Source organism: Rhinolophus sinicus, chromosome 2 (genome assembly GCF_057876585.1).
Source record: "Rhinolophus sinicus isolate RSI-liver-muscle chromosome 2, RSI-T2T, whole genome shotgun sequence".
NCBI lineage: Eukaryota > Metazoa > Chordata > Mammalia > Chiroptera > Rhinolophidae > Rhinolophus > Rhinolophus sinicus.
This window is the reverse complement of record NC_142502.1, coordinates 27,723,000-27,736,666: the sequence shown is the minus strand read 5'-3', so window position 1 is coordinate 27,736,666 and position 13,667 is coordinate 27,723,000. Positions and strand designations below refer to the sequence as shown.

The following is a 13,667-nucleotide window of genomic DNA, read 5'->3' as shown; positions in this document are numbered from 1 at the left end:
TACGTGATATTTGCTACAGCTACTGAACATTCCTAGACACTGAATGATTCACAAAACTTTTAAATTCCATATTTTGCCTATAACATATACACTTTACTAAAAATAATTACTAATTTTCTGACTGTTACCACTATTACTACTATCACAGTGGCTAAAAGTGGTCTTTGGGCTGACACAGAGGATGGTTTTAATCTTAAGTCTGTCATTTATTAGGAAGTTGATAAAAATTATGAGCCCTTAGCTTTCTCTCCTGTAAAATGGGGGAAAATAAGATCTACAAAGTTATTGAAATCTACCCATTGATATTTCCATCTTAAGTGCATGCTAACTGGCATTGTCTTCAGGCCAGAATGTGCTCTAGACCATTCTCCAAATCTTCTTTGTGCCAAACCCACCACCAGAACCCTTTCTTCCTTGAGAACCAGATAAAGGAACATTATGCCTGGCAAGTGCTTAAGCCCACCCCCACCCCCACCCCCAATTAATTTGCAAGAAAGAACACCCAGTGAGTGGTGAGAGCAGAAATGAATACCTTTATCAGTTTAAATTTACAGCCTTACCTTTTCCATTGCTTGTTAATAATTGTAGATAATGCCCCAGCAATTAAAATATAAATTGTAACTGCAAGTATTCAGTATAGGTTTTTGCTTTAGAACTTGACAGTGTTCATATCAGTTACAGAAGACCAAGCTGAAGTAGAGGGGAGAATTTTTTCTGAACTTTTCACAGAATATAATTTTAGTCAACAATATATTACAACTAAAGTTTCTTTGAATGGGAGTAATTTATCCTAGTTAACTTGTAATGTCTCAGGCCACATCTAAGGCATTGGTGGGGCCGGGGGCTGCTTGTTGAATCATAGGATTTCTGGTTAGATACCACTGGGTTTGTCTTTGGGAAGGTTACTTAGGTTTCATTGGGCCTCAGTTTACTTAGCTCTTGTATGGGTTTAAATAACCATCGCAGTGTTACTGTGAAATTAAATGAACTCACATGTACCATAGGTGACCCGTGTAACGACTGACGCTCAGTAAATTAAAACATTTATAATTGATGTGACAAAGAAGATGCTCCTGAAATAGACAATAGGTTTTAGGAAGAGGTGATTAAATGGATGCAAAATTTATGTATTGTTTATTGTCTACTTTGCTTCAGCCTCTGGTTGTGATACACACGTGTACAACCCTATGTGGGTACATAATGCATGTGCAGAAGGCTTAGGCATGAAATGTCACTTCAGCAATGTGCCTAGGGAAGCTCTGACGCTGCCTTGGAAGTCAGTCGTCATCGCTGTCTGACCTTTGGGTGTCTGGGAGGGATGCCTATACCTGTGCCCAGCGCTGGAAGGGGCCCAGGCCCTTCCCAGCACAGCCTATCCCCAGATTGCTTACTTGTTCCTAGCATACATCTTCACGGAAAAGGGTATTTTCTCCCTTCAGAGAAAGCTCCCCAGTCTGGAGTGGGTTGGTTTTTATTTTACGTTGTTGCAAGTAGGCGAAGTCCCTTCTGTTTCCTCCCTTGGGGTAAGTGGAAAGGAATCCATCAGGACGGGTAGCTGGCAGTGGCCTACACCCAGGACGGGTAGCGGGCAGAGTTTGAGAGGACTCGGGGGCTGCCCTGTAGAAGCAGGTGGGGGACAGACAGCGGTTCCCTTGTCCGGGGTGGAGAATGCGGCCGCGGGTCCCTCCCCTCAACCGGGAGGTCACAGCAGCCGGCGCCAGGCCGATGGGGGCGGGGTGGGGACGGCGCTGAGAGCTCGGAGATTAGCGCGGCGCCACCCGGGACGCCAAGGGTCCCGAGCGGTCCCCACGCAGGATCGCAAATGATGACAACAGCCAGTCATCCGAGGTCGAATAAAAAGGAGTCAGTTCCCCGCGCTCTGCCGCCCCTTGTAGCCCTGCTCCAGGCCCCCGGCGGCCTCCAGTGGCCGCGGGCGCAGGCGGCGGCGTCCCCCTCCCCCAACCCCGCTCGCAAGTGCGAGGCTGCCCGCAGCGCGGCGCACACTCCGCCGCTCCCGGCTTCCGCGCAAAACTTCGAGCCTGTTCACGTGAAGTTGTCTCTTCCCTTTCAGAGGGGGACAGAGCTTTGGGAAAAGCTGGGGAGTGACGACTGTGGTGGCTGGGCGCGCGCTCTCTTTTTCTTTTCTTCTACTTTTTTTTTTTTTTTTCCTGTCGTCAGTCCAGAGTTTTGGCTCCTCTCCTTTCCTCCTCCCCCTCGGAGCCAGCTTGTCCCCCGCCCCGTTTCTCCCCCACTTGTGTACGCTATTTGTTGGGGGGTAACCGAAGGGGATGTCCTGTTTTCACCAGACGCACAACGCGAAGGGGAAACTTCAACACTGCAAGGGACGAGAATAAATACCTAAATACGGACGCAGGGATCCGCTGTCCGGACAGACACTTGAACTTCGGGATCTCGAGGCGGTCGGGGCGGCAGGAGGTGAGTGTCCCTTCTTCCGATCCCGTCCTGGGGCCGGCCTGCGGGGTTCAGGTTTAAGGGGACGGTAAACTCTCCCTAAGAAAGTGCGCGCGGCTCCCAGTGCTGGGGACCGAGGGTGCGCAGCCAGTGTGTGGGCTTCGGGGTCCCCGCGGGAGCTCGCAGGCTGAGTACCTCACGCTGGAGGGTGCGGGCCGCTGGGACTGCAGTGGTGCGCTCTGCGCTGGAGGATGCCACCGCGCCCCGAGGGTCCTCACCGAGCCTGAGTGTTTCTCGTGGGACCGCGCTGGAGCCGGTGCAAAACGGGGTGCGCCGCTCCCTACCTGCACTCCGCCCCTGTCTCATTGAGGTGCGCACCCCAGGGTCTCCCCTCCATCCTTCCTGTGACATTTATTACTTTGTGATGATCCCTAGATAAGCCAGGCGCAAGGATGCTGACCTGGTCCGGTGGAGGGCCCCGGGTGCCTGGGGTTTTCAAGATGCTGGGTGCGTACGTAGGATCAGTGCTTGTGCTTTAATCTCCAGGCACGAACCGGGCTTTTAAACTGCGGCCATCCCACTTTAATAGTTTTTATGTGGCGTGGTCCGAATGTCTCCTGCAGTTTGCCAGGGTCCGTGAAATTAGAGGCGCCTTGTCAGAGGAGTCGCGTTCATTGGCTCGGGGCGCGGATGCCATCAAGGGATTATAACATCTCCAAACGAAGGGATCTGGCTGGGGAAGCAGGTTTTCTCCCGTTTCACAGCCTGCTGGGTCGGGGGTGGTTGTGAGACTGGAAACGGCTCGCTGTTTTAGCTTCGTTAAGCGGGATTTGGAAGTAGACCCTGTGTGTGCTTGTTTTATTTCACGCCACACAGCAGCCAGAACTTTCGTTTAGTAGCACTTTAAAGATATTTCTTTCTTTGTATTCGTTATTCGGAACAGCTTGGAGCTATTAGGGAATTTGCTGACCCAGTCCCTCGGCAAAGCTGTGGCAAAACTGGAGAGCGCAGTTTAATTTTTGTCATCTCTTGAGTTGGGGTGGCAGTGTCACCCCTCACCAGCACCTCTCTTTCCCTTGTCCTTGGAGGCTAGGGGGGTTGTGCTTTGGGTGAATGTGTATGGGGGGAAGGTGTTGTTTGGGGACGCTGGAGAACCGCTCCCCGGGTCTCTGCGCCTGTGCCCTTCACTACCCAGCGGGCAGAATCATTCATGAATACAACCGGAGGGCAGTGGAGGAAGGTGCAGCCCTTTCTGCCAAGGTGCAGAAGAGAGAAGGGGCGTGTGTTTTGGTTTCAGAGCAGTTCCACGTGGAGCTCCTCCGTGTGCGTGTGTGTTGTGTACTTGATCTGTGAGGAGGTAACAGGAGTCTCGTGTTCAAACCCAGTGGGCCGTTGGCCATTAATTTGCTTTCCTGGCTGTCATTACAGACACTTCCAAAATCTGATACCTAAGAGAACCAACAGGTTAGGTTTCACATTAAGAGCTCATACTTAACAGTTTTCTTTCTCCCTTACCCCTTTTGGCTTGGCACCCTGGAATCAACGTAACTGATGGAGCGAAGCATATCTTCTCCAATATGGCATTTTGTTCCCCTTCTCATCCGCGGCCACTTTTTGCACCCTCGGGCGTTTGTCAGTTTCAGTGCGGGGCTCCTTCGGGACGTAGGTGGGAGTCTTAGGAGCGTTTAACAACCAGCCGGCTCTCCTTCAACAGCTTCTGAAGTTTCATTTACACATGGGTGACTGACAGTATTCAAAGTTGACGATGACTTTTTTTTTTTTTTTTTTTTTTTTTTTTTGGTTAGGTTCTTTTTGTTTATATTTTTAAAAACCTCCTCGGGACAACAATTATACTTGATAACCTTTCTCGGGTAGAACTTCTTGAGCAGAAACATTCCCCCCGTCCCCACCGGGCCCCTTTTCTTTTAAAATATATCTGGTCAGGTTATAGCTCAAGAACCAAAAACTAGGAAAGGGGTTGGGGAGAGGATCCTAAAACAAAATATTTGATATGTGGTATGGTGTCTTTTAGGAGCCTGCATTCAAAGACATTTGTGTGTTTTTTAAAATAACATTATCCCAAGAAGTAAGTAGCAGTACTAGTAATAAGAGACAAACTGTTTTGTGTGGGGCTAGACTGCCAGACTTTAATTTTTATGGCAACAATACCAAACACAGATATAGCTACATCCATTTTTATTGTTATTATAAACCATAAAAATAGTTTGTTCCACCTGATTAAAAGTTGTAAGTCATTCAGAGTAAAACCAATTTTTAGAAATGACTGTACAAGCAGGTTTAAACCTTTGACAGTTACAGCTTTGAAAGTAACATAATTAGATTATCTGGAAACTTTTTTTCCCTCTGATTATTAGAGGTATATCTTTATCTTTCCTTATAGGTGACGGTATAAAATCAATGTGGTTTTCAAAAGCCTGTTTTCTTTTGTCAATTTCCTGAAAATAGTGTGCTTCAACATTTTAAAGCCATCATAATTAGAGGGGGTTTCACAAATAAAATTGAAATAAAAAATTCACTTCATTATTTTTATTTATTAGTAAGTATTTTATTGGATATTAGGAAGTTAATTTCTTTTAGAAAAAGTTTTATGTATGTGTTCAAAGCTAATATTTATTTTAAATAATATGTTCGAGTTCAAAAATTAAAATACCCTGATTTGTATAAAAAGAAATTGTGCAAGAACAATCATTATTATTATTAAAAAATATAGACACTGCATTCTTGAGGATTCGTGGAAGCTAACTGAAAAAAAGTTGCTTCCACAAAAGTTTCTTTTTTGAGGGGAGACTGGCAGATGAGTAGTTTGTCATTTTGCTATATATTTTTCTTTCAACAAACCTCTGAGTTAAAAAAAAGAAAAATAAATCGTTTATTTCTAAGAGTTTCCTTTTTATTTATATTGTGATTTGGGGTGTAAATAAATTTTACATAGCCACGGGAAATAGAGTGTCCAGTTTCATGTTTTCAATCTCTGTTGCAAGCTCTAAATGACTGACTGATGCCGTGTCTAAAAATATATTTGTGTGGCTTGGTACTTCATTTTTTAAAAATTCATGCACTGTAATTGAATTATCCAGAATTTTCAGAAAATTAGAATGGTAGAAAAAAATATAACTATTGTTATGAAAAGTTAGGATGTTAGAAAGTTCACATTCTAACTCTCAAATAAACTTATTTCACCCAATGGAACTTTTTATGCAGAATTCAAGAAGAGAGGAGATAATCCTTTTCAAGACTTAGTGAAGTGTTAAGTAATTTAAGAGTGCAAGTATTTATTATGTTTTTTCATTATCCTTTTTTTTCTATTAGGTAAATGCAGGAACACTGAACATTCAGTAAAAACAGGCCCCCCTTTATAAGGAGTTTAATTCACCATAGTTCTGTATTGCAGCTGCTGATCATATTTCATGGAGCTGTTAAAGCACTTAAAACCTAAAATTAGGTACTGTCTGGTTGTAAATATTTCAGATCACTCATTTAAGCAACAAACAGAAAAGCGTGCTATCAAAAGCAGAAGACGTTTTGAATCCTCTCATTGAAGAGCTGAACAAATCTCTATCAAACACCTTGATATTTTTTCAGTGAGAATATAATCATGACAGTTTCTTTTACAAATGCATATTATTCTTACATATTCTAAACTCTTATAGTGTGTCTCCCTGTAGAGGATCTTAAACTAACTGTATTCAGAAATACAGTTGGGGGATTTTATTACAATGGTTACTAGGTGAATGAAATCCACACCAAGGAGGAATGGGATGAGGTTGCTGTGTACCTGCTTCTCTCATGAATTTTTCCCGGTGAACTAAGAAATGACATGCTCTTTCAGGCATTTATTCCAGAGATGCATGAGATGCAACGTGTATTTAATTGCAGTATGTGTAATACTGAGTTTTGTAGTTAGATGTGCATTAATGTGGGGGCACTGAATATTCATTAAATTGTACATGGAGCTGAACTTGGCATCATTTAACTTGAACTTGAGTGGAAGAAAATAAACAAGAATCATATTCAAAAGCAGGACAAGCAACTTCAATTGCTTTTAAGTTTGAATCCTTTGTAAACATTACTGTCACCTAATATTGCTTGTGGCCCTGCACATTAATACATGCCTTCATGATACACCATTTTGCTCTTGAAAGTTTATGGCTCTTATCATGTCCCCATCGATGTTTTTACTAGTAGAGAGGTACTGAAAACGAATACCACTATCCTTACTTTCCTAACCACTTTTCCCTCTTTCAGAAAAAGAGATGAAACAGATTAATTTAAAAATAGAAACCATTTTGAGTTATCAAAACCACATTTATATGGTGGGTTAAAACAGTTTCAGAGAGTGCACCTCGGAGTCTGACTGTAACCTTTTCTGTCATTGAAAGGTGCTAATTGATCTTAGGGCACTGACATAATAGTATAGTTTGATATTTGAAACCTTTCAGCATTGGTCTGGCCCTTTCCTCACCCTGAGATTTCAATGCATGGCTGATGAAGAATAACACCATACTAAAATGCCAGGAATTCTAATTTTTTCTCCATATGAAACATTTTAATACAACATAGTCATTTTTAAGCTTTTATTTACGTACAGTAAGCAAATTTATTTTAATGTCCTTCTGAGCCATGAGAGAAAGACCTATATGATCATGTTAGGATTTTTAATATTATTTTTTTCACAGGTAGATTTTGTTTTAGATGGAAATTTTTAGGTTAATCTGATTGCTATGATCACATTTGAATATTTTCAAAGTGAAGTTTCATTAAACCAATATAGAATAGCCATTGTGAAATTTAATATATGAAGTATATTTTCTTATATATATTTATATCTTAAAGTATATTTTAAAATAAAATTGACAGTTTAGTTTTTGTATAGTTGTAATATTTCTAAGTAATCACCATTGTCATCAATCATTATCATCGTCATAACATCACAGCTGACATTTACTGATTTACTTAATGCGAGACACTTTAAAGTATTTATGTGGGTTACCTAATTTTCATCTTTTCAACTGTGCTACAAATTAGGTACTTTTATTATTCCCGTTTTACAGATGAGGAAACTGAGACCCAGTCACGCAGTGGAGTGGAGCCAGGATCCCAACTCTGCAGTCTGACACCACATCCCTTGTCCTTAAGCAATGTACTAGGCAGTTGCTCCTACCAGTCAAAGATGAGTTCATTTTAGGTAGTACCCAAACATTTTATTTTTATATTATTAATTATATATTTCTAAGGATATTTAAAAATATGTTAAATTTCACTTTAAACTTATACTTTCATGGATAATGTTGTTTAAAACAAGGCCAAAAAGATGTTGAAGTAAAAATAATTTTAAAAAGCACCTATTTAAAGAAACATATTAAATAACAGTGAACAAGTGCTTGGCTGAAACAGCCAAAATAACAAAGGTTGGTGACAAACGACTAATTTGAAGAAACTGTTACTCTGGAATGCTTCCCAAATGTCAAGAACTTATAACTAGATCTTTTTTAATATTTAACTTACATGTAGTATTTTTCTTTACTTTTCCAGTCTTATCCATTGGTAGAAGTTATCAGTTTTACAGGTTTTGTTGTTTTGTTTTGTTTGTTTGTTTTAAGCTTAAATGCTGGTTATGAATCTCAGATCTACACATTTATGTTAAACCAACTAATAGGGGCCGCATCATGAATTTCTAGAGGCAAGTTTAAATTATTATGGGGTCATCCATAATTTGGAAATATTTTCCATTTACCAGAATATCAGACTTTGCATTTTTAAGGTTTTCTCTAGGTGAACACTTTCGTTTTGCTATTAATAATCTGTTTTATAACTTTAATGTCTTTTTTCCACTGAAGCAGTGGTTTTCATTTTTAACTTATTTATGTATTTAGCCACAGATTTCTTTATTCAATTAAAAATTGACACTATGCCCACTAGAGAATTATCCACTTTTTTTGAGTGAAGCAGGATGTGAGTGGCCTGCGAATCATTCACCAACACTGCGCTCCAACCACTGCCACCTCCCAGAGTTTCTGTGAGGGTATTCAAGTGTGTAAAAAAATCACTGAAAAAATTAATAAGTCTGATGAAAGAGGACAATTCAGAATACCTGCTCTAGTATGTTAGTATGTCGTCCACTAAAAAAAGAAAAGAACAAAAACAGCTTTGAAATCTCTCTAGTGTAATACACAGGCAAAAGGTATGTCTGCCCATTCTAGTATAACCTGAGTATTCTTATTGACCAATCTGCAACTTTGTTTCAGTTTAATACTGAAAAAATAAAAATAGTCAAAATGTTTCCCACAGAGAGTTATAGATCTGAATGAGGCACAGAGAATTTGTACATGCAAAGATTTGTTTTATTAGAGCATCTTTTTTCCTTTAAAGACTTTATGAAGAAACATCATTAGCAGTGGCATAAATTTAAGTGGCCCTATATTTTCATTTAAATTGTTGCTACTGTTTCTGTTGTTCTTGCCTCCAATCTTTTTAAAATGAAAGGGACATTTCTTGTGAAAGACTAAAATTAAATCATAAAAATTTACATTCATATGCCATTAAGTTTAATTCTACTCAAAAAAGCAATAGCATTACATTTGAAATTCTATCCTTAATCAAGTACATGTACCACATACTGAGAGAGCTTATTCTCTGGAAGGTCATATACACAATTCACAGACCTCTGCATATACCCAGTGGAGTGATCTATTCATTATGTTTCAGCTCTGACTCTGAACTCCCTAATGTTAAAGGATTTGCAAAGACCTGAATATTCTAAGAAATTGACTATTTCTACCTTAATGTGTCTAGTATGTTGAAAGTGATGGTGAGTTGGGGAATCAACAGGTCTCCGAATTAGCTAATGCTTTTCATTTAGAATTTTATATTTTAATGCAGATGTATATTCATGCTTGATTATGACTTTAGTAATTCTAGCCAAATTTAATCACAAGGTGGGTGAGTCATGTTCAAATTTCATTTTGCAGGTTTTCAATAATCTCAAACTGTGCTTCTAGTAGGTCACTTAAGAATGCATACCTCACTAAGCCTGTCAAGAACAGCAATACCGTGTTTCCCCGAAAATAAGACCTAACTGGAAAATAAGCCCTAGCATGATAAGCCCTAGCATGATAAGCCCTAGCATGATAGAGGATATCCCCTGAACGTAAGCCCTAATGCATCTTTTGGAGCAAAACTTAATATAAAACCCGGTCTTATTTTTGGGGAAACACGGTACTACTAAAATGTTTTATGTGACTTTTTAAGTGTTAAGATGATGCTACTGTTTTATTTTTCTTTCTTCACCCAATAAGATTTTTAATTTAAGTCTGTTTTGGTCTTCTTAATTGTTGATGATAGTTTTCAAAAACTTCATTCAGGAAAATACCCAGCAAAAGTCTGTGTAGATGTAAATGCTTTTTAAACAACCTTTCATTGTATCAGTGTTGCAGAAGACATGCAAAAAATAGAATGGGATGAATAGTTTTTTGTTTTGTTTTTTCCTACTCTATAATTTTGAAGACGTTGGGGCTTTTAGTCTCTTATTATATTAAGTTTTAGTTTTTCTTTGCATATAGCATTCACAAGGAATGGTTAGCATAGTAAGTGAATTAACAATGGTAAGCCAGGTCACAGGTTTAATCCTCGGGTTATCATGTTAGCTTTAGGTGGACATATGTCCTATGAACATTTATCATATTGTCTTTGTCATAAGAAGTATAGCTGTGTTATCTTGACTGCGTGTCCTGGGGGACTGTTCTGGACTATGCTGGATCTTTCTCCAAGACTCTCTCCCCATCCCTAGGATGTTCAACCACATTTGTTCACTTTTTTTTTAAAATCAGGTTCCTCTTCAATTTAAAATTCTTTAAAAAATTTCCTGTTGCTTACAGGACAAATTCCAAAATTCTTAGCAGAGGGTAAAAGGCATCTTCATGCTGAGAAGCTTGCTCAGGTGGCCATTCTCATATCTCACCTCCCACTCACAAGAAATCTCTTCTCCAGCCATAGGAAACACTGTTCTCGAATACATTCTGGTTATTTCCACTTCATTTATTTGTGCATGGGATTTTTTCTATCTGGGAGGTATCTTTCCTCTGCCCCTGAAACTTTCCTGCTTCTTTTTCAAGACTCAAGATGCAAAGTGTTACCTCCGGTAAGTTCCTCTGACCTCCAAAGGTTGAATTGGATGCTTCTTTTCTCTTTACTGCCAAAGCACGCAGTTTCTACCTTTAGCATAGCATCTGTCACATTGAAATGTAACAGGTTACATGAGTTTAAATCCTGTTCTAGTCTGAGAATTTACTGAAGTAATTATCAATATTTGTCACCTCTATATCTACAGTAAGTAGGGGTCAGTAAATTCCTGTTGAGTGTGAATGCTGTTGACCTCAAGAGAGAAGGTACTTGCCAAGAAGGGCTCCTGTGGGCTGAAATTTAAAAGCAGAGCCTAGCAGCCACTTCTAAACAATGGCCTCTCATACAAGCCATGCTTCAGGGAGAAGCCTATGCTATGCTGCCTATCTCTGGCACTGAGCTGCCTGCCTGCACTGTGTTTCTGCCATCTGAGCTAACCCTTATAAAGGAGTTCCTGGAATTATATTTCACTCAATAGGACTGAGATTTTCCCCATCCGGTCAGAGTGGTGCACCTCTATCCTTATTAGCATCTTTTTTGACCAGTTAGAATGGTTCCATGCTGACCAACCAGGACAATGCTTTTTGGACTAATCAAACTGTGAGAATTTGAGTCCCTTTACATGAGCATGATCCAAACAAGGGCCAGGGGTGAGGACTTCTCTCTGTATCAGTCAGTTCCCCTGTGGTTCGTACAGCCCACCTTCCCTTTCCACCAAAGACTGAAAACTGTGTTTCCTTGGCTGGAGCTGAGACACTGAAGACATCTTGCTGCAACAGAGTGGAGCAGACTGGAGTGGAGCAGAGCAGAGCTCTCTAGCCAGAGAGGGGCCTGGTAGCCACGGCTGCCTGGTAGCCATGTTGTCCCACAGCCATGCTGTTTCATAAATGAATTGTAACGCTATTGGGCTAAGTATCCCGATTGAGATGTTTGCACTGAATAAAGTTTCCTGCTTCACCTCACCCCACATTGGGGATTCCTGCTGGGATTGGGTTGATGCTGATCCTCGGTTGACAATGCAGAAAGGAAATGGGGAGGAGAGCAGTGGAGGTAGCACTCACTGGACATCCTCTGCCATGAGATCGGGAGCAGCGGTAATAGTTGTGACCATTATGAGGCAGGACAGCTTCAGCAACAAACTTGGAGAGTTTTGGTATGAGCCCAGTAGAATTGCAGCTCTGAATCTAGGCAGAGCTTATGAGTATGTATCAATGTAGAAATGTATTGATTTCCTATATGATCATTGGGAAGTCAGTGATCTAGTGGATAAGCCAAGGATCTTGACAATCTCTGGAGATACGGGTATTTCATAGCACTTGCAGCTGAAGGGCCCTATTTGTTCTAAAGCACAGCGATTAAATACAAAGAACACAGAGCCAGGCTGTTTGGGATGAGCACGTTACTTAAACTGGTGCTTTAGTTTTCTTATGTGTAATAGAAGATACTTCATGGGGTCTTATGAGAATTCAACATGTAAATATATGTAAGCATTTAGAATAGTGTCTGATAGGAGTTTTAGCCATTATTATACCAGTAATGATTGCGTACCCTCCATTAGATTACCCCAAACATTCAGAGATTTTTAGAGCTGAAAGTCCTTTTGGAGATAGTTGAGTCCCCAGAGTTCCATGCACAAATTTGGTGTTCTGGGATGATCTTGGCAAATCTGAGGCTGCATTTGGAGCCCTAAGAGAAGAGATTAGAAGTGTGCAAGACTCAGCTTTGGACATTTATGTTGAACAGTATTTCTTTTAACAAATATGTCCACATACAATTATCTTGATTATTTAAGGCTCTGATCTATGTGGTTCCTTAACTACCCTGAATAATTACAAGCACATTCTATAATGGCACTCTTATTTTATAGCCAACATTCAAGTTTCCTCAGTTGATTTTTCTTTCAGCCTGAAGGTACCAGTTATAAGAATTTGTATAATTTTTAATTGACAGTGGAATTGATGAACTCAGTGTAAGCTTTTTAAAAGATAGCTTTAAATGTTGCTATGATTCTTACGTTGCAGAGACAATAGGCGGTTATTAACACCTGTGTTTCTAGAATGTATCACTCATCCTTGGATTCAGATGTAATGGCTTTACAGTAGAGCGGGGCTGAGGGCGGAAATAAAGTTAAAATGTTAATTGTCAAGTCCTGTTTTTACTACCTTCTTGGAATTACTATGGCCAGGTGCATCTGTAAAAAAAAAAAAAAAAAAAAAAAATCATACTATTACTGATGTCATGCCTGAGTTGTCAATACATTTAGACCAGGGTTTCTCAAACTCTGATTACTGACATTTTGAGCTGGCTAATTCTTTGTTGGGGGTGTGTGTGGCTCTCCTGTGCATTGTAGGAGGTTCAGTAGCATCCGTAGTCTCTGCCCACTAGATGCCAGTAGCACCCTCCCCCGAGGAATGACAGTATCCCTAGACATTGCCAGATGTCCTCTGGACATAAAATTGCCCCCAGTTGAGAACGCACCACCAAAGTAGATCTAAAGATCTCTTGATAGCATCAAAAGATTCCCAGGGATCTGCCTGAGAAGATTGTTCTATTTTCAGTCAAATGTGGATGATCATTCCTTCCTCTCAAATTTAAACACAGTGTCAAACAGCCCTCATTGGTCTGTGTTGATAGGTAAACTTTACACAGAGGGGATATATAGTTAAGCTTTACACAAACGGCTATCTTCAGCATGGTTTCCTTTTGGGGAAGTAATGTATGAGTGGGGGAACAAATACCTGGGGAAGTATGTAGGAAGTAGATATTTATTCGAATTAATTATATGTCTAGGCTTTCTATTATTTTCACTGTTACTTGTTAGTAGATACTTATGATTCATATTTTAAAATGATGATAACTTATTTCTTTAGATAAATATTCAATAGTAAGAAACTTTTACTTTATTTAGTTTGTAATATCAGAAAGAGTAAAGTTACCTATAATCACAACTGCCTACGAGTAAATTTAATGAATTAAATCATTTGTAACTTGCTATTTTCAAACAAAGTGTGTCTTAGTTTACCGTTTGTATCACAATTTCAGGATCTGGGGTTTAATTGCAATGGTGCAGTTTGGAGAAAGTAAAAATGTAACCATTGCATGTAAAAGCTCCTTTG

General features: G+C 40.1%; 1 protein-coding gene across 4 annotated transcripts in view; it reads left to right on the top strand.

Moving 5' to 3' along the window:
* The window catches only part of EYA4 (EYA transcriptional coactivator and phosphatase 4), a 287,111-nt gene that overhangs the window by 33,228 nt on the left and 240,216 nt on the right, over positions 1–13,667 (top strand). For 2 of the 4 annotated variants that reach the window (XM_019732795.3, XM_019732792.3), the window contains one exon: positions 2,307–2,436. The exons of 1 other annotated variant lie outside the window; for it this stretch is intronic. The gene's annotated coding sequence lies outside the window, so the exon portion shown is untranslated. Of the gene's footprint in view, positions 1–1,345; positions 1,524–2,306; positions 2,437–13,667 lie in introns of those variants that run through there. One more of the 4 variants, XM_019732793.3, reaches the window with a different exon arrangement.